Source organism: Bos indicus x Bos taurus, chromosome 13, assembly GCF_003369695.1.
Source record: "Bos indicus x Bos taurus breed Angus x Brahman F1 hybrid chromosome 13, Bos_hybrid_MaternalHap_v2.0, whole genome shotgun sequence".
NCBI classification, from domain to species: domain Eukaryota; kingdom Metazoa; phylum Chordata; class Mammalia; order Artiodactyla; family Bovidae; genus Bos; species Bos indicus x Bos taurus.
The window spans coordinates 48554876-48579809 of record NC_040088.1 but is presented as its reverse complement, the minus strand read 5'-3'; the positions used below and the strand labels follow the sequence as shown (position 1 = coordinate 48579809).

Genomic DNA, 24934 nt, shown 5'->3' with positions numbered 1-24934 from the left:
ATCTGCAGAAGCCCCGGCAGAGGCAACTTACAAGGAAATGAGCCTTGTGGGGACGAGGGGGCAAAGGGGCCTCTACCATGCGAAGTTCCCACAAAGCAAGAAACACTGTCACCCCTGCTGGGGAGTTTCAGACAGCCGTGAACTCTTGATCTGAGGCCACAAAGACGGCTGTGGTAAACACAGCCCAACCCCTGGGTTTTAGAGGGCTGTTTTTTGTGCTCCCCCCGCCAAAAAAAATTTTCCTTCCTTCCTCCCCCACAAATCTGTTTATTACTAAAAAGCCCTGGAGCCTTGGGAACTGGCCTAGACCAACAAAAGCCTCTCATCTCCTGAGCCTCCTCCTCTATGGACTACACTAGGGAGGAAGGACCTGCTTTAGGAAGGAGACCCTACAAAGAAAGGAAAACAAAAACATTTCAAAAAGAAAACAAGGCCAAGAAAACCAAAAGAAGCCAAGAGGCAAGGGCAGGAGAGGACAACCTCGTCCCTCTGTCCGTGGTCCACATCCTCTGGGACCCTCTAGAGCCAGGGTTCTCAAACGTGCATGTACAGAGGGATCCCCTTGGGTCTCCACATCAGGGTGCAAGAAAGAAGTAAACTTCCAGTGGAGATGGTGAGCCCAAGGACCAAGAAGGAGACTGAAGGGCCTGTACCTGAGATGCTTTCAATCTCAGAATCTGGTTTGTCCAAAGACAAAGGGAAAACCTCAGTCACAAGATAATAAAACTTCAGAATATAGCATCAGGAGGAAAACAAAACAATATATCGGTTTCAATGCACTCATGATAACTTGGGGGGAAAAAAAAGAGCAAATCCACAGTCAGGCCAGGATCCAGACTAAGTGACACGTTGAAGTTTAATTAAACTAGTCAAGCCTATATAAAAGCAGAAAGAATTTCAAAGGAGAAGGGGACACTGGGAAAATCAATACGGTTTCATTGCAGCAGGAAGAGGCACCCAAACTCAAGGTCAGACCCAGGGGGCTTGTCCAGTCTCTCCAACACTCTTTCCATCCTTCTAAAGCATTTCTTACTGGTGGAAAATAAACTGTCACTGAACTTGCAGATGATTATCTCTATGCAAAAACTCTGACAAGATTTTGTCAGTAATTCTAGACCAGTTGCAACTGGAGGGGAGACTATGGCAGAGAAAGGCAGACTTGTATCTGAAGGCTTCAAAAGACTTGGGTTTAACAAGAGGTACAGTGGAGGTGCCCATAGGAAAGGGATATTTCAGTGAGTTGTGGTCACATGTTACAGTCGTCCTTTGGTATTTGAAGGGGATTGGTTCTGATCCCCTTGGATAACAATACCCATGGATGTTCAAATGCCTTATAGAACGTAGTGTGGTAATAGATGTGGTACATACATACAATAGAATACTACTCAACCATAAAAAAGAATGAAGTAATGCCATTTGCAGTAACATGGATGAACCTACAGTTCATCATACTAAGTGAAGTACATCAGACAAAGAGAAATACTATATATTACTTATATGTGAAACCTAGAATATAGCCCAAAGAACTTATCTAGGAAATAGAAAGTCTCAGACATAGGGAACAAAGTGGTAGTTGCCAAGAGGGAGGTTAGGGAAGGGATGGAGTGGGAAGTTGGGGTTAGCAGATGTAGGCTATTACTTATAGAATGGATAAACAACAAGGTCCTTCTATACAACACAGAGAGCCATATTCAATATTCTATGATAAGCCATAATGGAAAAGAATATCTAAAAAAGAATGTATATATGTATATCTGAATCACTCTGCTATACAGCAGAAATTAGCACAACATTGTAAATCAACTATACTGCAATTAAAATTTTTTAATTTAGAAAACAGAAAAGTTTGGTTTAGCATTTACATATAATCTATGCATATCCTCTCATATATTTTAAATCCTTTCTAGAAGATTTATAATACCTAATAAAATGTAAATGCTTTGTAAATAGTTGCCAGTATGCACCAAATTCAAGTTTTGCTTTTTAGAACTTTCTGGAATTTCTTTTCCCCCAATATCTTTGATCTGCAGTTGGTTGAATCCAGGGATGCAGAACCCGTGGACATGGAGGGCCAATGGTGCCTACCTAAGGAGCACAGAGTCAGGTGCCTCTGGGTCCAGGGCATTTAGCAGAGCCTTGCCCCTCACTGGGCATCCAAGAGTCCCCCTTACAGACCCGAGAGATGAGGCTTCCCCAGATCCAACTTTCTCTCTGGCTACTTACTCTTTCTCTCCCTGGATGCTGAGAGCAGGGAAAGGAGGATCTTGACATTTTCCCAGAGCACTGGGCACTTCCTCCCCTACCTCCACCCCAGCAACCAAACAAACCTCAAGACACTTTCCTGAATTCAGTTCAGAGGCCCCCACCTCCTGTGAGGCTCCCCTGGCTGCTGCCCTCCTGTCTTAGGGACCTTTCTTGCTCAGTTCATGCTAAAGACCAGATTACAAACAACTACTATGGTTCAGGGGGCTTCCCTGGTGGCTCAGTGGTAAAGAATCTGCCTGCCACACAGGATCGCTCCCTGGGTCGGGAAGATCCCCTGGAGAAAAAAATGGCAACCCACTCCAGTATGCTTCCCTGGGAAATCCCATGGACAGAGGAGCCTGGCGGGCTACAGTCTGTGGGGTCGAAAAGAGTTGGATATGACGTAGTGACGAAACCACCATGACCTTTATGTGTCATTCTCAACCATCATGGGTTAGATTAGCTACAGCAATAGTAGTAATGGTAATAATTTTAAAATAATCATTTAACTTATTTGAACATTTATAAAAAATAAGTATCTTAGGACTTCCTGGGCGGTCCAGTGGTTAAGAACCCTCCTTCCAATGCAGAGGGCACGGGTTCAACTTCTGGTCAGGGAACTAAGATCCCACATGCCACGTCACAATTGGACAAGCCCGTGTTCACCAAGACCCAGCATGGCCAAAAAAATTAAAAATAAAAATTTAAAAATATAAAAAGTAAAAAAACCATCTCCAAGTCAGCAAAATCACATTCCTATTAATAGAAGGTATCTACTGACAGGCCCCATGATAACTGACATACATCTCTGTGGGTCTGTGACAGTGTGGGGACAGCTCCATTTCATCAGCCTCCAGATACCGGTGGCCAAGCCAAGGTGACATTCTGTTAGCATCAATTTCAGGAGCTCACAAGTTGATGGAAAAACCATTAGTAAGTGACCGCAGTGGCATGTGCAGAAGCTGAGGTTGGAGGCAGGGGAGAAATGACAACAAGGGGAGGTGCCACAGGAGGGAGGTGGGGCCGCAAAGATGCTGAGCGGGAGGGACTTCCTTCAGAGACCACCGGCACCCCCACCACCTTTAGAAAGCGCATGGGACCACTCTCAGGACATCAAGGCTGCCTGGCTTCATTGTAATATGGAGGTGAGGCAGGGTACAGAAAGCTTGCATAAATAAATCATAGACCATTTTTAGAGTGCCAACAATGGTCCATTTTATGTGTCAAGTAATTTATCAGAGATTTTGTGATCCTGAACCATTATGCTTGTAGTATATTTACACATTAGGATAACACCCATAGAGCATTGAGTATTTTCCTAAATACTGGATTTTTTTGTACTAAGTAAATGTTGGTCGCTTTCACTAAATGAGGCTATATTAAACGCATTTTGAGGTACAATTTGAATGTGCCAACCTTTTTCCCTCTACTTCTCTTAACCAAGAGAATGTTGTATTTTTTTTCTCGAAAATGGACTGAGCATTGTTACAAGAGGCCTTTAATCCTGTATGTTTGTAGCATTTCACAGCCACAGTTCATTGCTCGAATGGATGTGGATTGACGGATGGGAACCAGTGAGCACAGGGCAGCTCGCTCTCCTGGGAGGGCGTCTGGCAGCCAGCACACAACCAGCTGCAGGAAGATGTCCACAGTCAAAATAGCAGCTGACGTGGGGACACATGAAGGAGAGCGAGCTAAAATAAGCACACAACCCTCCCTAGTGACACCCAGAAAGGCCACCTCCCCTCTGCCCTTGGGGACACCTTCCCACTTTGTGGGCTTTCCGCTGCCACCAGTGGGCTTCCCATGTATCTCACTACAGCACAGGTTCCTAAAAGGCCCAGTCCTCGTGCATTTCCAAATAGGCTCCTATAAAATCCTGGGAGGTGTTCTGCCTCACAATTCAAAAGATGTACATATCGCCCACAACTGCAAGTAGAAACATTAAGTTAATGGGCCGAATTCTCAATTTTAAGTTCTCTCCTATATAATTTTTTTCAAATTCTTTAGTGTCTCCTACTACTTGCCTAAGAGCAACCACAAAATATGCAAACAAACTCTGAAAAAAAAACTCAGCTTGCTGTTTGATAGATATATGTGCTCATGAGTATGATAAACAGTTGGACATAACTGAACACACACACACACACACACACAGCATCCAAATACAGAGCTATGTGTTCACCAAAATCAATCTGTTGAAATGCTAATCTCCAATGCGATGGTATTTGGAGGTGGGGCCTTTGGGGTGATTAGGTTATGAAGGTGGGACCCTCATGATGGTATCTGTGTCCTTACAGAAAAGACAGGGAGACCCTTTCTCTCTCTGCTCCTCTCCATGTGAGAACATAGCAAGAAGGTGTCTGTCTGCAAACCAGGAAGGGAGCCCTCACTTGGAACTCAATCTGCTGGCTACTAGATCTTGGACTTCAACGCCTCTAGAACTGTGAGAAATAAATGGTTTGTTGTTTAAGGCACTTAGTCTATGGAATTCTGTTACAACGGCCTTAAGACATATAGTAAGAGCCACCTTAATATTTCTGAATGAAACAAACACACACATACACACATGTATATATGGATATATATACACGTGTATAAATATACACACATATATCACATACACATACATATATATGTTTGTAAGTATAATGACAAAACATACAATATGCCAAGTTGCAAAACAGGATGCAACATTTCAACATTCCAAAGTGTACCGCAAAAGGTCTGACATTCTCCAAGTGCCCTTAAACCTGAACACACCTGAAACCCCGACATGAGCACCCTTTCCAGGCAGCTAGAGGAGGGACCCTAGATGTGCAGCTGCCACAGCAAAAACAGAGCTAAGACCCTTTCTGGAATCACAGGCTCTGTGGAAGGCACGTGGGGTCTCCCCAGCACAGCAGTGGGTTCTAAGCAACCACCATGTCATGACCCCTCTTCAGTCTCCTGGATGCCACAGACCTTTGAGATTCACCAACTAGTGAGGGCAGATACTTTCTATCAGTCTTTGCTTTACATGTGCATGTTTTCATGAAAGTAAGATGACTATGATAGGCCTTACTCTTTTTTTCCCTAAATGAACAATATAAAAACAAATAGTATTTGATAAGAAAAATAGACACTAGGGGCTGATGTACACCATTGGGCATATGTGCCCATCAGCTCTCATGGTAGGTAAGGAGGCAATGGGCCCTGGTGGACCCCGGGCCACCCTCTCCTCCTCTCTCTTACCTCCTGGGTGTCTGTTACAGACATGGGTCTCAAGAGCTTCAAGTATGAGCAACACCAACCCTTTACAACACCAATATTGCCTCTGATCCGCCCCACACCAGCAGTTGTGTATAGTAAGTGATGGTGAAAGGCTGCTGTGAATTTAGCAGCGTGTCTCACAGGTCTTTATCTTCTAAGTCACAGCACTTAGCGGCATTCAGAGTAGTGCACCTGTGAGCCATGATTTAGCCTGAAGACGATGCTCAGAACAACACACAGCCCACTGTAACACAGCGAACATTACAATACAGTGAGCTACACGAGGTTTTGCTTTCCCAGTCCACGTAAAAGTTATATTTACATTATACTCTAGTCTATAAAGTGTGCAATAGCATTAGGTTGAAAAAAGTATACATACTTTAACTAAAAAATACTTTCTTGCTAAAAAATGTTAACCATCATTTGAGCCTTCAGCTCGTCACAGGAGTAACACCTAAGACCACTGATCACAGATCACCATAACGAATAGAATAACGAAAACGTCTGAAATATTGTGGGAATTACCAAACGTGACAGAGACAGGAAGTGAGCAAATGCTGTTGGAAACAAAGGCACCCATAGACTTGCTTAACACAGGGTTGCCACAAACCTTCGGTTTGTAAAAAGCACAGTATCTGTGAAATGCAATAAAGCGAGGTCTGCCTGTGAATTCCTCCAGCCTTTGTGGTATTTCTGAAGGGCAAGAGAGAAGCAGAGCTGTGTTGAAGGGGGGCGTTAAGGGGGGTGCTGGTGTGGGCAGGCTGGCTGGGTCTGCTTGCCAGCTGTGTGCTCACCCACTGGTCCTTGGGACCAGCTGCTGTAGCCTTGAAGTGGTGGCCCCAAACACAGAGGCAACTTACTGAACACCTGCTTTAAAGTACAGAGAGGTGGCCTGATAAAGCAACATCAGGAAAAAGTTTCTAAGTAGCGCTAGAAGAAACCATCATTGTAGTAGATGGCAGTAAAGTAATTAGGAAGAGAGAGAGAAATGACTGAAAATCTTGTGCCCAAACGTCCAGCCCTGAGTTAGTGAACAAACTGGTAGATTGGTGTTCCTTCACATGTAGGACGCAGGGACATTCTGATGGAGGGAACAGCAACACTCAGAAGTCACACCTTCCCCCACCCCAAGCTTCCAAAAGTAGGAGAAATAAGCAAGTGAGACCAGAGAACTGAGGTCACTAAACATGACCCAAGTCAACATACTGAGGATAAATACACACCTCTGGGGATGATTGGCCACTAGACATTACCCCAGGTAATGCCACAAACTCTCTTGCTCACTGTTAACTGCTTTTTTTTTCTTTTAATTTACATATTTGTGTTAGTTGCTGTTAGTTGTGTGTGCTCAGTCGCATCCAACTCTTCGAGAGTCCGTGGACTATAGCCCGCCAGGCTCCTCTGTCCATGGAATTTTCCAGGCAAGAATACTGGAGTGGGTTGCCATTTCCTACTCTAGGGGATCTTCCCGACCCAGGGATCAAACCTGAGTCTCCTACATTGGCAGGTGGATTCTTTACCTCTGCACCACCTGGGAAGCCCACAGAGTTGTGTTAGAATATATATATGTGTGTGTATACACACACATACACATATATACATACACACCTGACCTGCCTCTTGAGAAATCTGTATGCGGGTCAGGACGCAACAGTTAGAACTGGACATGGAACAACAGACTGGTTCCAAATAGGAAAAGGAGTACATCAAGGCTGTATATTGTCACCCTACTTATTTAACTTATATGCAGAGTACATCATGAGAAACGCTGGGCTGGAAGAAGCACAAGCTGGAATCAAGATTGCCGGGAGAAATATCAATAACTCAGATATGCAGATGACACCACCCTTATGGCAGACAGTGAAGAGGAACTACAAAGCCTCTTGATGAAGGTGAAAGTGGAGAGTGAAAAAGTTGGCTTAAAGCTCAACATTCAGAAAACGAAGATCATGGCATCCGGTCCCATCACTTCATGGGAAATAGATGGGGAAACAATGGAAACAGTGTCAGACTTTATTTTTCTGGGCTCCAAAATCACTGCAGATGGTGACTGCAGCCATGAAATTAAAAGATGCTTACTCCTTGGAAGGAAAGTTATGACCAACCTATATAGCATATTCAAAAGCAGAGACATTACTTTGCCAACAAAGGTTCGTCTAGTCAAGGCTATGGTTTTTCCTATGGTCACATATGGATGTGAGAGTTGGACTGTGAAGAAGGCTGAGCGCCGAAGAATTGATGCTTTTGAAGTGTGGTGTTGGAGAAGACTCTTGAGAGTCCCTTGGACTGCAAGGAGATCCAACCAGTCCATTCTGAAGGAGATCAGCCCTGGGTGTTCTTTGGAAGGAATGATGCTAAAGCTGAAACTCCAGTACTTTGGCCACCTCATGCGAAGAGTTGACTCATTGGAAAAGACTCTGATGCTGGGATGGATTGGGGGCAGGAGGAGAAGGGGACGACAGAGGATGAGATGGCTGGATGGCATCACTTACTCAATGGATGTGAGTCTGAGTGAACTCCGGGAGTTGGTGATGGACAGGGAGGCCTGGCATGCTGCAATTCGTGGGGTTGCAAAGAGTCGGACACGACTGAGCGACTGATCCAATCTGATACATACACACACACATATATATGTGTGTATGCATGTGTATTATAAATTTTCACAATTTACATATATATGTGTACGTATATATATTTTCTTTTGCAGATTCTTTTCTATTACAGGTTATTACAAGATATTGAATATAATTCCCTGTGCTACACAGTAGGTCCTTGTTGTTTATTGCTTTTATATATAGTAGTGTGTATCTGCTAATCCCAAACTCCTATTTTATCTTATTCCCAAACCCCCGTTAACTGAATCATAATCTTTCTTTGAACAGGTATCTAGAAGCTGACATCCATGAAAAGTGTCACAAATGCATGTAAAGTACACATTTTCAGAGGAGTACCGGGGATAAAGTTAGTTAATAACAGTAAGAGCAGTGACTAATGGTCCTGTACAGCTCAATATCTGCCAGGTGCTGTTCTAAGCACCATGTACAAATCAACCATTTATCATCACTCCTCGCTGCTATTTTTATCCCCATTCTACAGATGAAGAAACTAGGGCGTTGAAAGGTTCCCAAGGTCACATAGGTGGTTAATAGCAGAGTCTGTCTCCAGATCTCTCTCTCTTAACCACTATGCCAAGCTTACCAGTGATTAAAAAAACAACGCAAAAGCTTTAAGAGATAGGAAAGCCTTTAGACAAGATTCTGCACTTTTCACGGCTGGTGTCTCCAAGCTAAATCTATATATCTTATAAAAACCACAGATTTGGTCTGACTTCCCCTCTCATGGTAAGATGGATCTTCACTGCTGTGACAGCTCAAATCCAGTTTTATATCCCACTGTTCAGTCACTCAGTCATGTCTGACTCTTTGCAACCCCATGGTTTGCAGCAAGCCAGCCTTCCCTGTCCATCAAATCTCCTGGAATTTGTTCAAACTCATGTCCATTGAGTTGGTGATGCCATCCAACCATCTCATCCTCTGTAGTCCCCTTCTCCTCTTGCCTTCAATCTTTCCCAGTATCAGAGTTGTTTCCAATGAGTCAGTTCTTCGCATCAGATGGCCAAAGTATTGGAGCTTCAGCATCAGTCCTTCCAATGAATATTCAGGGTTGATTTCCTTTAGGATTGACTGGTTTGATCTCTGTGCAGTCCAAGGGACTCTCAAGAGTCTTCTCCAACATCACAGTTTGAAAGTATCAATTCTTCAGTGTTCAGCCTTCTTTATATTCTATGTCTGGCAGGTAATGCCTTGCTGCCAGGAGAGAAATAATAGGAATCTCTACCTCAGCCCTGGGGTAGGGCTCACTCACCTTGTACATATGCCACATGAGCCTGCTACACATGCACAGAAGTACCCCAATTGCCATCACTGCCCCCAGGGATCAACCAAACAGATATGTATTTAGAACTGCTGGGTACAGACACTGCACTGGTGCAGAGAAGGAAAAAAGGAACTCAGGCAACAGGGAAGGTTTGAAATATTACATAAAAGGTAATTAAAAGTCCAAGTAGAAGAGACTGGAACACAGAATTGAAGGGAGAAGAGAAACTATATTCACACAGGAATACTTTGCAGTAATAAGGAACAAACTACCAATAACATATCGGTGCCTCTCAAACAGAGACAGACTGCATGATTCCATTTACAGGGCATTATAGAAAAGGCAAAACCATAAGGATAGAAAACACATCAGTGATTTCCAGGGGTCAGGGCTGAGCAATTACAGTGGAGCACATTCCAAGGAACATTTTGCAAGGACGAAAACTTATATTTTGATTATGGTGGTTACAAAACTGTATCTGTATGCACTTATCAAAATGCACAGCCATATGCTTCTTAAAAAAGTGAATTTTACTGAATGTAAATTACGCATTGATACATCTGACTCTTTAGAAGCAGCCCAAAGCAATTATGCCAACAAAATTATCTCATGGAATGGGGCTCTTAGGATCTTCTACAAGGTTCTACAGACCATGTATCCAACTTCCTCTATTAACTCCCACCCCTGATTTCTTCTCATATAATATTTATAGGAAGATGATGAGTAGCTCATTGGTAGGAGAAAAAGCTCCATTAGTCTTACAAAATTTCTTAAAGTAACCTCTGAGTGCTTAGATAATTATGGGAACTCTACTGTACTAAGAATAGACATGCCTATTGGCTCTTTTTCCTTGTGCTATATACGTGCCTGCTAATCACTAACAAGGCAAGTAAGATTCCAGCAGCTCTGTCCATGGACACGGATGGCCACCACAAAACCATTACATCACCAGGAAGTCCAGGTCCTCATGTCCATATGGTACCTGTGTTCACATGTTGAACCCTACACTGGAGACTGACCAAGGTCACTGCTAAGATCTTTAGGCAAGAGCTAAATCTAAGATAAACTCTGGCTATTGGACTGAAAACTTTATTAAGGCAGGAAAATAAAAAACATCATTGGCATTTTGAACAACATAAACTGCTCTGTGACTTGGTCTATATATGGAAACCAAAGACAATGTGAATGACTCTGGTTCTTTCCTTCATTCAACACCCAGCAGATACCTCTTGATTGCCTATGTATGTGAGGCATGAAAGATACATGTATATCATTGTAAGTCCCTGTCTTTATGGAGTTTACATTCTCTTGGGAGGGATAGATGAACTATAAATAAATGAATGAACATTTAAACCAAGCAATCAATCAATAATAAGCTGAATGTCCATTAGTAAGAGAAGGAAGGAAGGAAGGAAAAGCCAGGTAAGAGGATGGGGTTTTTTCATTTAGATAAAGTGGTCGGGTCTCAGGCAGTTGTCTTTGAGCAGAAACCTGGAAAAACTGGCCAGAAAGCTGCAGGGTATGTGGAGGGAGGGGGGTTCAGGAGCAGGGAAGTGTGAAGTTTCAAGTTTTGAATGGGTGCATGACAAGCAAGGTGGCCGGTGTGGCTGGAGCAGAGGGAGGGACAGGGAGTTGCCTGGGAAGCCAGCAGGAAATGCAGGACAGGGAAAGCTGAGCACAGATCACAGGCCTGTGCCAAAGAAGGACTTGGGATTTGATTCGGAGGTATGAGAAGCCACTGGAGGTATGAGAAGCCACTGAAGGTACGAGAAGCCACTGTAGGGTTTACAGGAGGGCACGAATGATCTTGATTTAAAGAATCAGTCTAGCTGCTCCAAGAAAAATAGACCTCGGGGTTTAGGTAGATGGGGAAGAGGGAAAGAAGCAGCAGAGAACTTGATAGGAGGCCACCACCACCAAGAAGGCAGAGACAGTCTGCTCCAGACAGGGTAGTGACACAGGTGGAGATGCAGAGATGAGAAGGGGCACCGAGTGCAGGCTGGCACCGCCCACTAAGCTGGAAGAGGTTAGCTCCATATATAAGAGCTGTCATCTGATTGGCTGGGAAAGGCATATTATGCTGCTTTCAGGAAGTTCAAGAGGTGAGTTAAGATACAGAAATGTTAATTTAACCCAAATAACATTGTACCTTATGACTGCAAAAGCTTTACAATGGGAATAGCTGACTCGGGACCAGTTTAGGTATTAACTTTATCTTGCCATGGAATCCCCACTGACTAGGTAATTTACTCTATACAGCTAGGAAATGGATTTGTGTAAGAAACTATATATTCCATTAGTGAACTTTCCAGGGAACAGTGATTCCAGGGAAGCTAATAAAAACTTCAAAGCTCTCTATAATACAGCACCAAGGCTTTGAAGATCCCCCTTATTTAACCCTTGCTAAAAGAAAAGAACGCCAGCAAGACTGTAGAGTATGAATATTCCTTACCACATTTACATTGCAAAAAGGCTTTGTCTGGGGACTTCCTTGGTGGTCCAGTGATTAAGATTCTGGGCACCCAATGCAGGGAACTGGTCAGGAAACTAGATCCCACCTGCCACAAATAAGAGCCTGCACACAGCAGTGAAGATCCAGTGCAACCAAATTAATTAACTTTAAAAATATTTATTTATTTACTTGTTTATTTTTGGCTGTTCTGGGGTCTCATTGCTGTGTGTGGGCTTTCTCTAGTTGTGGAGAGAAGCAGGGGCTCCTCTCTGGTTGGGGTGCTCGGGCTTCTCATCATGGTGGCTTTTCTCTTGTTGCGGAGCTCAGGTGCATGGGGTTCAGTGGTTGCTAAACGTGGGCTGAGTAGTTGCGGCTCCAGGACTCCTGAGCATGGGCTCAGTAACTGTGGTGGATGGGCCTAGTTGCCCCCTGGCATGTGAGATCTTCCAGGACCAGGGATCAAACCAGTGTCTCTGGCACTGCAAGACAGATTCTTAACCACTGGATCACCAGGAAAGTCCAATTAACTAACTTTTTTAAAAAAGGCTTTGTCTGTTGGGAAAGAAAAGTCAACTTGTAAGACTCTTTAATTAGCTTATGCATTAAAGCCTTCAACATAAAGGCTCTTTGTTGGCTATAATCCACATTAAAACACTGATCTACTTTACAGATTATTTTCTTCAAGCTGTCCTAAGATTTCTTGAGTTTTACAAAGTTCCACTGAACTTAGAAAGAGGCTAGAAACAGTACACAAATGCAGAGCGGTAGGGTGTCTGATTCCTGTCAAAGAGACAAGCAGAAAGTCACCAAAGCTCAGGACGCGGTGCACGTCCCCAGAATCACATCTGTCTCGTCCAAGATAAGATTCGTGCCCAGGATTCAAAGCATAAGGAAAAGCTTACATTGTTTTGGTTGGAATAATTCAGTCTGCTGACATCTACAGTGTCTTCCAGGAAGATATCAACTCCCTTATTTTCCATCTTTTCCTCCCTCTTTCTTCCAAGTCAATCTTAAGAGCAACAGTACAGAGCCGGATGGGGAACCAGATCAAAACACACTTGTGGGTGCCAAGCATGGGGACCTCTGGAGACAACATCCTTTTAATTGATTCCTGTTGGTGAAAAAATGTTTCAATCCAGTTGGAACCATCTACACTTGAAACCATCTTATAAACTTTGTGTGCTTTTGATTTTTGAAAATTTTACTCAAAAGAAATAAGCTCCCCAATGTAACCAAATTCGTCCAAGCTCTCTCTCATCAGCCAAGAGAAAAATTTCCTTTCAGTCACGTTAGGGCTAGGACAGGTGACCTAAACAGCTTCCCGGTGTCACATTTTTTTAAAGTCCTGTAATGGTTTTCCAGGTGTTTTCCTACTACTCTGTATCTTAAGAGATACACTTGGATATACTCTTGGAAAGAAAAATTCACTGTTTTGCTCTAAAGGATTAAGAAACCAAATTAAGAAACTCAATCTCTGAATTTAGTGACTTTTCCCACACTATCAGCTATTAAAGACAGATTTTTTTTTTTTTTTTTCTGGCTTGTTGCTTTAAGATGTCAAGATGTATTCTGCTTTTCCAATCTGGACATGGTGTTTCCTTTCACATCACCCCTCATTGTTACACTAACCAGATGTTTCTGCCTTTTTCCAGAAGACAGTGGTATTGAGACTTTACACTCTAGGCTTCTCCCAGGTCATCCGTTCAGATATTTACCTCATTTCTTCCCAATGGTTCCAGACAAATCATCTTTATATCCATGATTTTAAAAATCTCAGAGCTAACACACACACATGCCTACGCAGCGTCATATCCTGTGCCAAGACTGAATTAGTGTGGTTTTCTCTTTGGACTCATCATATAATGACCTAAAGATGGATTATATCTGGATTCTCAGAGGCCTGTTAAATATTAACCAGGATGATGTGAAATGTCCGAAAACTGGGTCTGTCTGAACCTCCATTATTAATCCAGTCTGCCATTATTTCTTGGTGAGATTCTATAATTCATTTTGAAACTGTCACCAACCCACTTGTAAAGCTAATGAAACCTATAATCTCCCTCTCCAGAAATATTCTAAAATGAAATGGTAGCTATCATGGCTGTTTGAGAATAGGGATTAGCGAACTGCAACCCCCGGGCCAGATCTGGTCCACTGTCGATTGTTGTCAATAAAATTTTACTGGAACACAGACGTGCTCACTTGTTTCCACAGTCTATGTGGCTGTTTTCCTGCCTCAACAGTTGAGTTGAATAGATGTGACAGAGACAGTATGGCCTCCATAGCCTGTATTTTCACATAGCCCCACAGATAATATTTACTATCTAGCCCTTCACAACCTGTAATATTTACTATCTAGCCCTTCACAGAAAAGTCTGCCCATCTCTGCTTTAAAATCAGTGACTCAGAAGACAGTGATTATTATTTCCACTCTGTGTGATTTTGCAAAGTAAAATGATAAAATTATGTGTAAAAATGCCAGGATTCAGTAGGCAATTAATACTAGTCCCTTCTAGTTGCCAGGCTCCTTCTGGTCCTCTAGTCTCTTCCTCTCTGCTGTATTCTCCTTGCAGAGTTGAAAGTTTACTACTCTTGACACTGGGAATTATTTCAGTATTGGCTATTTCATCTTTTCATCATCTACAGACTTCTTTTTCTTCCCATTGAGAAGGTGGCTTTCTCTGCAAAGTGCTATATCTCAGTTACCTTTGTTTTCCCATGACCTGGCACATAGCCAAATCCTAGCCAAGATTTTTCTCAAAGAATAAGTGAGCCAAGAAATAGCAAATCTACACTTGAAATATTTGTAATTCTAACAGTCCAGGCAAAGATCATTTATAATAGACAAGTATTATAGTATCAGGTTTCCTAAACTAAATTTCACAAATAATGAGCACTTTTTTGGGGGCGGAGTGGGGGGAGGGCGGTATCATGGATTTAAGGTTACAGCTTGCTACATATTACAGTAGTTTTATTGATAAGACAAAGGGCAAGTTAACACTCAAACCATGCATAGGTACAAAGACGTTCCTAGAACCCAAGAAAACAAAAATGATTCCTGCTTACACCCAACAACTTAAAAGAAATTAAATCCTCTAACCAAACCTCTTATCTTTGAGTGATAATGTAAAGTATAATATTCTTGGTCTATAAAGAGAGTCTGAATTTAAGATTTCTAATCATAGTGACACACTTTTGCATAAAATAATTTCTTTGAAAAGATCGTTCTCTTGTTTTTTTCATGGACTTAAATGAAGAGTTTCATTCACTTAAAAAATGAATTATAAAAATGAATTAGGCAGTGAGGGTATAATAGTGAGGAAATAAAGTTCTTGCCCTCACTTTACTGAAACAGATTATCTTAGAGAGATCTTACAATTCATTTTGACAAGATTCTTCAAGTTATTTATCTTTCATAAATTTTCCATTGTATTAAGTTTCATAAATAACTAAGGGAGTCTCACATCTCCACAGTAGAGGCAGGTTTTCATACTGGATTGTTTTCCATCAGTGCTGTAACAAATTACCACACACTTGGTGGCTTAAAATAACTTTATTATCTTACAGCCCTAGAGGTTAGAAGTCTGAATTGGGTCTCACTGGCCTGAAAATTGAAGTGTCAGCATGGCTGCATCCCCTCTGGCAGCTTCAAGGGCGAATCTATTTCCTGGCCTTTTCAGCTTCTAGAGGCCCCTGCTTTCCTTGACCTGTGGCCGGCCCCTCCTCCAAAGACTTCATCCCACGGCATCACTCTTACACTGACTCTCCTGCATCTCCTTCACGTCAGAGGACCCTTGTGATTACGTAGGACCCACCTGGACCATCAGGATAGCTTCCCCATTTCAAGGCCAGATAAGACCTTCCTATTTGCCATGTAACCTAATATATCCATAGCCTCTGCGAATTAGGATGTGAACCATGGTTCTTTGGGGAGTCATGATTCTCCCTACCACACATAACTTTGCAGCAAGCAGTTCAATAAGCCTAGGTCACAGCCACGACCCAGGGTAGAGCCTGAAATACCAGGACCCCTAGAAACCAGCCCTCCAATTTACTAGAATGTTACTCCTATCCACGCAGTCCCCTGACGCCTCCCAGAGGCACACCACCTCCTTTCCCCAACCAGTCCCACCATGGTTGCCATTTCTTATTCATCAAACCATGTTCTATTCATGCCCTCAACTCTTCTAAGAATAAAACTAATTTTTCCTCCATTTGTTCCCCCTCCAGGTGAAGGGAAAACCATGCCTTTTCCTCCATCCTTCTATTCTCATGATGGATAAAACAGCCCTGCCCTAGTGTTACACAAAGATTTATTATAGTAAAGATTTATTCATCTCCATCCTGTTGTTGTGTTACTATCTGTGTTACAGAAACACACATATCATCAAAGTTCAAATAATAAGGGTAGGCGTGTGTGTGTGTGTGTATGTATGATATAAACTCATTGAGAGCAAAGACTATTTAACTTGTTAAATACAGATACTTAGGAAATAGTACAGTCAGCTTACCTCCAGTCCTAAGGAATTACTAAGTAGTCTTGGGCCATGACAATAAAATAAGACATGTTTCTGAGACTACACTCAGAGTCTCATAGAGATTTCCTCTTGTCTAAAGTAAGTAGAGAGAAGAGCCAGGTGGGCCCGGCTCTGGCAGGGCAGGGAGGGTGACCCTGGGCCCTGAGATGTCATCTTCGGGGACCAGAGCAGCTGGTTATGGAACACTGAGCTGGATCCTGGTGAGGGAGATTAGAGCCAACCCTTCTGTTTTTGACAACGGCCTTTGGCCACAACTAGGGCTCCTGTTCAGCTAGCATCTGCTATGATGCAACACCCATGTGGCTGCATGGAGCGTATTTTCTAAGTCTCTTCTCCTACTGGCACTCAGTTACGATCCTTGGATACTGGAAGCATCTCTTGAGAACCAGCCCTACTCACTTATACAAGAGTTCACCCCAGGTCATCAGAAGCCAACTGTCCACCAAACCAAAGATCATTCACCTTAGAACTTTTCAAATCAAAGGTTTCTAAAATACCTTGATCAACTGGGTATTGAAAACTGCTATTTAATCATTTTTAAAATCTCTAATAAAAAAATGGAAACTTAGGGAAGAGACTGAATCATTTTGACTTCCTCTGTGAAAGCTTCCCAGGTGCCACAGAGGTAAAGGATCTGCCTGCCAATGTAGGAGACACAAGAGACATGAGTTTGATGCCTGGATAGATCAGGAAGATCCCTGGAGTAGGAAATGGCAACCCACTCCAGTATTCTTGCCTGGAAAGTCCCATGGACAGAGGAGCCTGGTGGGCTACAGTCCATGGGGACACAGAGAGTCAGACACGACTGAGCACAGCACACACACCCACTCTGAGTGTCCTGGACACCCACCGTTCTGTTCCACACATTCTCCATCTCCAATTCAGCTCAGCAGCTACCCCCAGCCCATGAACCCAGATGCCAAAAAGATGTATTTTCCCTCCAAGTAACACTTCTAGCACAAGACGTGAAAACTACAGGAATGTTTCCATTTCTCTTGTGAGTCTAGGTCCTTCTGTGAAGGCTTCCCAAGTGGTGCCATCACCCCTCACATGGGTTGACATGGAACCACTGGGTGGGGCTGGAGGGCTGCATCAGAGGAGCTGACTATACTGAGACTAGACGTCAGCTCTGGGGTCACAGCCAAAGGGTCAGGTTATCACAAGTGCCCTGTGTATCCTGGGAGGGTGATGGAGCCCAGTGCGAGAGGGGCAAAGGGAAGGAGAGACAAGGTGGTCACAGCTCAGGCTGCGGATTCCCCCGGTGTGACTGGCATCACCTGCCGGGCTTGCTTTCCTGGGGCCGGAGGTGAGGGCAGCAGGGGCTCTGCCGGGCTGCAACCAGGTGGGCTTCCAGGAGGTGGAGGTGGGGCAGGGACTAGGCTTGGTAAGGGAGGCTGGGAAGGGATGACCCTGGGGGAAAGGAATAGGAGAGCATGGAGCAACTGGAGAGCAAGGCTCAGGGAGCACAAAGCAGAGGAGGAGGAGAAGTTGGCAGCAATTACGTGACACCGAGTGAGAGCTTCATAAATACTTGGTGATGACGAGAGAGACTCCAGCCACCTCTGCACAGAGCCTGACAGGGAAAGGCTTGACAGTTTCTCAAGTGTCAGCCGGGGGGGGCGGGGGGGGTGCGGGGGGTGTGTGTGTGTGTGTGTGTGTGGACAAGGAGATGACGATGATGATGATGATGAACAAGAAGAAGAAAGAGAAGCGGGCAGGGGAGGACAGGAGCAAAAATCCAGTTTTACGATATTAATATCTCATGATCATCTCAAAGTTACTCATCAGCTGACCAGAAGGCAACTCTTACTGTGTCTTACAGCCTAAGTCTTGTACCTACAATGTCCTTTCCAGATAAACTCTCTTAGCACAGAGGTTCTGAGAAAGAACCTCTTGAGAGCTTCCCGCTCTCCTCCTTGTGATTGTGGGGTTGGGTGGCAGGGAAGTAAAAGCCATAACCAACCAGAATTGACCCTCAGGGCAACCACTCAAAGATGTTATTAGATCATCCGAATTAGATTTGACTTTCCATCAGCCTGACTCCTTATCTGCTGCAAATCACATCCCACGCCTTGCAATGCAGCCTCTGTCTGTCCTCCTTTATTTAAACAGAGGCAGGGCTTAGTCTGGGCCACCTTAACCTTCCTGTCAGGGACAGATACTCTGCCGCCACGTGACTTAACCACAGGCTTCCTCTTAGACCCGACCAGAGGGGAAGACTCAGTTGTGACAACCAGCACACGCCCTTCCTGCCTCCACCAGCCATGGCCCATCCATCAGAGATGCTTCCTAGGAGGGGCTGGTCCCACCATTTACACCAGAGCTGCCCCGTGGCGGCTGCCTCCCTTCCATGTCACACCTGTAAGCACCCAGGAAATGCCTTCAATAGCTGACAGTTTAACCTAAGGTCTCCAAGGTGGTGACAATACCGCACACCCCCTCCCCAGGCCCTCTGAGGGGACCAGGCATGGGTGATCACACCCCACAGACCAATGGTCAGTGAGTAGACCAGCCGCTGTGTCAGTCCAGCAAGAAGTTCATGGATGAAGGGACGGGTCCTGAGCCTAAGGAATCTGGGTCAGAAAGATGCATTCGCCACCTCATTTACCCCAGTAAACGTTTATCACGCACCTTCCACATACCAGACACTGTTCCAGGCACTTGACGTCAAGTAGCAAACAAAACAGAAAGAAATCCTTTGCCTCCTGGAGTTAACAGTCTAGTAGTAAGTGAGGAAACGCCTCTTTCCACATAATTAATGTGAAAGGAACCAGAGCAATGGAACGAGACAAGGGCCCAGCAATGCTTGTGCAGAATGGAGGAGGAGAAAACACTTCTTGCTGGAATAAGGGAGGCTCGAGGAGGAAACAGGAGCATGACTTCGTTAAAACACAAATAAATATGCCTTCAGAGGCTCAAATATATATAGAAGTTTTCAGGAAAGACGACCCTACTGTGCTTTCTTTCATGTATTAAGGACTACTCCTCCATCACCTCCAAGGACAGGTCAATGGGGCTACGGGAGCAGGAGGCAGACACTAGGGGTTCAAGGGTGGCAGGGCAGATGGGGTTCAAAAGTCATGTTCAGACCCTCATTACAGTCAGATGTATAATCAACTCATATAATCTCCCTCACGGCCCAGCAAAACCTACATACCCACTTCAGACAGTTTACTATCAGCTTTCACCACTGTCCCCCTCTGTTGATCCCAATGGTCGATCACCCTGATTCAGTGTGTGCTTTGTCTGTGCCCGCCTGCTGTCAAGAGCCCTCTGGGATCCTACCCTGCATCCATTGCAGCCCACATCACACGGAAAAATGCCCACAGAGTCTCTCTCCCTGAACAGCTTTTCTGGAAATATAACTCGAGAATCAGAGAGTCACCTTTCAGTAGATGTGCAATAATCTAGTTGAATCTCTTGGCTTAATTTTTAAAATGTGTGAATTAAACACACACACAACTTTGCTTCCTTTGGGCCATCAACTGAGAAACTGCATAATTCCTTTTGGCTGGAACCTAGAAAACTTTGTTCCAAATTCAGCCAGGCTCCTCTTTTGGAGAATCCTTGTCAGACAGGTGTGCAGTTTCTATAGAAACGCTTCCATCAACAGAGATGCTCCTCCAGGCAGGGTAGCCTGTTCATTAGACAGTCAGAGGTTTCAAAAATTCTAATTTTTTTTTATATCCTCAGCCTATGGGCCCTGAGATCGATTTGGCTTTTTAAAAAACAAAAAGTAGATCGATATGAATTTAAAAGTGATTTCCTTTTAGCCATGAATCCAGTCATTAAGCAGAGCAATTTGAAGGAGAGGAGGAAAATCAATGGATACACTGAGAAGTGGAAAAGAGGAACTGTGACTGTCCGTAATGACAAAATATTGCCAAGAGATTTGGAAAGACAGCCTTTTGAGGAAACAATAAGTTTGGTGGTCTTAATGGCAGTCCTGAGGACTAATGACGGTCCTCGGTTTTGGCTGTAAGTCCTGGGAAATGGGAAGAAGGGCACCCCGCGAGGACTACCCCTGGCCTGGAGAGGATGACCAGCTTTAGGATGAGGGGGCTGAGAGGGTGCTGTTCCTGGGGTCCAGCCAAAGAGATCTGGGCGTGTCCAGGTAGGGCTAGCAGCTGTCATGGGGCTTAAGTGAGTTAGACCTGGGGAAAGACCTAAGGCAGCCACTGGTGATTAAGTTTCATCAAATTTATGTGTGATTAAAGTAAATCCCTACTCTTTAGCTGTCTTTCTCCAACTTTGATATTGGAAATTCTCACATCTCTCTCTAAATCAGGGGATATTATACAGACCAAGCCTGGGAAACGTGCCCAGGGATGCAGTCTATGAAAAAAATAAACTATTCAGCTGGGTCTCACCTTAACCCTCTGGTGTATCTACCTGGAAAGCTTATTTTAAAAGAATATGCTAAGTTTTGCTTCTCTTTTAAAATCCCATAAGTAAATCAGAAGTGTACATGTTATTTTTTGTGAGAGCAAATATCCAAAACTCTTGGTTATTTGCTGCTTTTTCAGCTGGTCTCAACAGTATTGTAAACACATTGTGAAATCATCAATACTTACGTTTTATTTTGTAACTTGAAACTCAGAAAGAATTCATCACCCCTTCCTAGTTTTCTCCTTTAGTTTTAGAAAATGACCAGTTTCTGATGTAGCTAGAATCTGGAAAAAAAAAAAAATTTTTTTTTTTGTTAAACTATAGGATGTGACTTCTAAAGCTGAGGAATACATAAATGAGATGAAATAAATTCTCTGAGAACAGTGGACTTCACCAGACTTTATCACTACCCCTCATTTCCATAAGGCCTCCAACAAGGGGAAGTGAAACTGACATAAAATTTCTGTAACAGTATTTTTTTTTTCTACTTGGTCATGCCCATCACGGCTAAAAATTGCCTTGCTTAACCTGGCTTAACTTGAAACATGTGCCATCAGCTACTGTAAACAACCAAGTTACCCCCCCATTTCTGCAACACAGAGTTCCCTTTCTTTCTCAATAAAGGGAAACCTTAGCAAGTTATGTCAAAAAGCATTGCAAGCCATTCACCCACATATGCAGGAGACCCAGAGCAACCAGAGACTAAAGCAGACATGGCCAGAGGGGACGGAAGAGTGTCAATTATGCTCCCTTCATCTTGTAGGAGGCAGCAGATGAAATTTTAACGGATGAACAAACTCTTATCCCCCCAGGATGCTTTGACAATCTCCCAGATCTTGAATTAAAAAGTGCTGCTGTTTTTAACCATGCAGGATTTGCTCATTTGGCCTGTGGCTGCCTCACTCCCGTGAGCACTTCTGCTCCTGGAGGCTGGTGAGGTCTGGTGGCTTTGTTCTCTGCACCAGGCTCAGTGCAACTTCAGAAGCCAAAGGTCACCAAGCCCTCCGGGTTAACTGAATATGCGGTGCAGTGCTCCGAAAATGCATCCAGAAACCCCTTTCTGTGTCCTTCCCAACTTCCTTTATTTATGCCAGACTCCCGGGATCTTGATTTGCCCTGCTGGCAGCAGCAAAAGGAATATCCTTCCAGCTTTCCTTGCCACTCCCCCTGCTTCTCTTAGCCAGACCTTTGCTTTAGTATGTTTCTTCCTGTTTACAGCAGTGGCTAAAGGCGTTTAAGTACTGCAGTACACAGACCGCCCTAGGGGGGTGGGAAGCTCTTTTTACAAAACTGTCTACCTACAGAGATGCCTATGGTAACATGACCCCAAAACTTCCCCCCCAAATTCTAAAGTATAGAGATGCTCTGTTGCCAGGATATACTGGGCAGGGTATATTGAAGTATAATGTATCATAACACATGTACTTCGGTAAAGAACCTGCCTGCAATGCAGGAGACCCAGGTTCAATTCTTGGGTTGGTAAGATCCCCTGGAGGAAGGTATGGCAACCCACTCCAGTATTCTTGCCTGGAGAATCCCATAGAGGAGCCTGGCAGGCTACAGCGCAAGAGTCAGACATGCCTTAGCGTCTAAACCACCACCACCACCACGTGTACTTGGGGGGTTTGGGGGAGAATGGATACATGTCTAAGGATGGCTGAGTCACTCTGCTGTGCACCTGAAATCACCACAACATTGTCAACTGGCTACATTCCAATACAAAATAAAAAGTTAAAACTAAAAATTTTTAGAAAATGTACTTATGGATTATTATTATTATTAGTGGTAGTCATTAGAACAGATTAATGTGAAAAAGAGAAACATGTTAAAATTACAATATAAAGGAACTCCCTGATGGTCAGGACTCTATGATCTCACCACCAAGGGCCAGGGTTCAATCCCTGGTCAAGGAGCAAAGATCCCATAAGGCACTTGGTGAGGCCAAAAAGTAAATAAAGAGAAAGAAAGAAAAAAGATGACAATATATAGGCAAATGCATAAGGATAACATGACTGAAAAGAGCAGATTTAAAACTGTTCCAAGGTGCTGATTACAATTTTACCAAATAAATGATCACATATATCCATATGTGATCCATAGCTATGGAAATAATTATCTACAGATATATATTTTACATCTTATATTATATATAGATACTTAGTGGTAAAGAATCTGTATGCCAATGCAGGAGACTTAAGAGACATAGGTTCGATCCCTAGGTCGGGAAGATGCCCTGGAGGAGGAACCCACTCCAGTATTCTTGCCTGGAGAATCCCATGGACAGAGGCGCCTGGCAGGGTTGCAGAGAGTTGGACACAACTGAAGTGACTTAGTAAGCAAGCTATATGGTACATTTAAACTGAAAGAAGGAGCTGGTTCTTGATGATTATTAAGTTCTAGGATTCTATGAAAACTGAGTGTTAAAACTCTCACCAGCCTGAAAATATCCAACACTTCAGAATTACAGAATCTTGTCATCAGAAGGGGCTTGAGCTCAACCCTTTCATTTTGTAGATTAGAAAATTAGTCCAAAAGAAGTTAAATGACTTATTCATGGTCATAAACCTACTTCCTGGCAGGACCAGCACCGGGCCCACACATGAATCTGCCTCCTCGTCTCCAGAGCGCACTGCAATGGACTCAGGCAAAGAAGTAGGGGGGCCCCGGTTACCTGAATGCTCACTGTCCAGATCCCCACATGGTGAGGAGCTTTTTTTAGGGAAACGTGCCTTCAAAACTACAATATTTCCTAACAATCAACCATCAAGTGACTTGAATTCCCACTCAAAATCCCATCCCTGCTCATCATCAGCATCTTTCCTAATTGCAAATCTTGCCCTCCAAATACAGAATTTCATGAGGTTAATCAAAATATTAGAGAACTTCAGCAATGACAGGTAAAACAGTGGCAAATGGGGACTGAGCAGGCAGATGAGCCACAGTCATTTAAGAGAAACATTTTAAATGGGTGACAAGGTAGGGATTTCAACCCAGGAGGAGTTTGATAGTCAACAATATAAAAGGCCCAGAGGAAAATGGCTAGGATCTCAAGTATTTCTGTAAAACTGACCATCTTAAAGATGTGATATCAATGTCAAATGGGATTTATAAAGTACCATGATACACAATTACAAGTTTGTCTAAAAGTGTATTCCTCTCCAAACAATTAATACTTGATTTTTAGCATTGCTCATTCTAAGAGTTAGCCAAGGTCAAAATGATCATCTACATTTTGTGAAGTCTAAACTAAAAATACTATTTTCGTGATATTCAGAGTTTTTGGCCAGATAATGCCCCAAAGCTTTTAAAAACTGTATTATGACATTCTGGTCCCTGCTTAAGTTGATTCAATTAAAATGGCCTTTTCCTGGTTCTAATTATCCCCAGATAACAAGGACCTGCTGTAGAATCTTCAGAAATAATTTTTTAAAGTATATATCAGTAACATGGAGGGTTTTATGTCATTTCAAGCCAAGCATACATTTTAGAAGGAGGCACTTTAGATCTGAAATATCAGGGCACAGTGCGTTTTTAGTTGGTCCCTCTGTCTTAAAAAATCATGCATTTTATACAAAATAACAAGATTACAAAATTACAAATAACCATTTGTCTCAATTCTTTTAAAAAGTGTGAAACTATAATATGTTTACCATCCTGAATGACATAATTAAATTTTACAACCTATTTTACGTGAACATAACCATGAAAAACTTTCATAAGGTTCTTATCATGGCTAATTTGCATACTGTGATTAGTTCTATTATCTGCAATTATTTGTACTTCTGTGTAATTCAGTCTGAACTTCACCTGAGGACAATCAAGTTGCCTGAGTTGTCCTAGGTTCAAAATGTTTATTACATGAAAATGGTTGACATTCAGGGCTGCTTAACATTCACTTAGATAATGAAAGGGCCTCTGGTATCATGAAAACACAAGGCTTCATTTTAAAAGCATAAATTATTCAGTGGAACATTTTCTTCTAGGAGAATAAGAAAAGTAAGAGAACCGTTGTTTTTTTTTTTTTTCCCATTAAATAAAACTGTAATGTTCTATAATAGAAAGATATTTATTTTCCAAATCTGTAGCAGTATTAATCATCTAAATAATTGATGACAGATAGAGCTTAAAGTATGTGGGATACTATACAGATTTGAAAGATTCACTTCTTGGGAACTTTCTAGCT

At 43.1% G+C, this 24934-nt stretch overlaps 1 protein-coding gene across 2 annotated transcripts in view; it reads right to left on the bottom strand.

The window, feature by feature from the left end:
• The window catches only part of SVIL (supervillin), a 255948-nt gene that overhangs the window by 194986 nt on the left and 36028 nt on the right, over positions 1 to 24934 (bottom strand). For both annotated transcript variants that reach the window (XM_027559758.1, XM_027559759.1), the window contains exon 2: positions 20937 to 21035. The gene's annotated coding sequence lies outside the window, so the exon portion shown is untranslated. The remainder of the gene's footprint in view (positions 1 to 20936; positions 21036 to 24934) is intronic.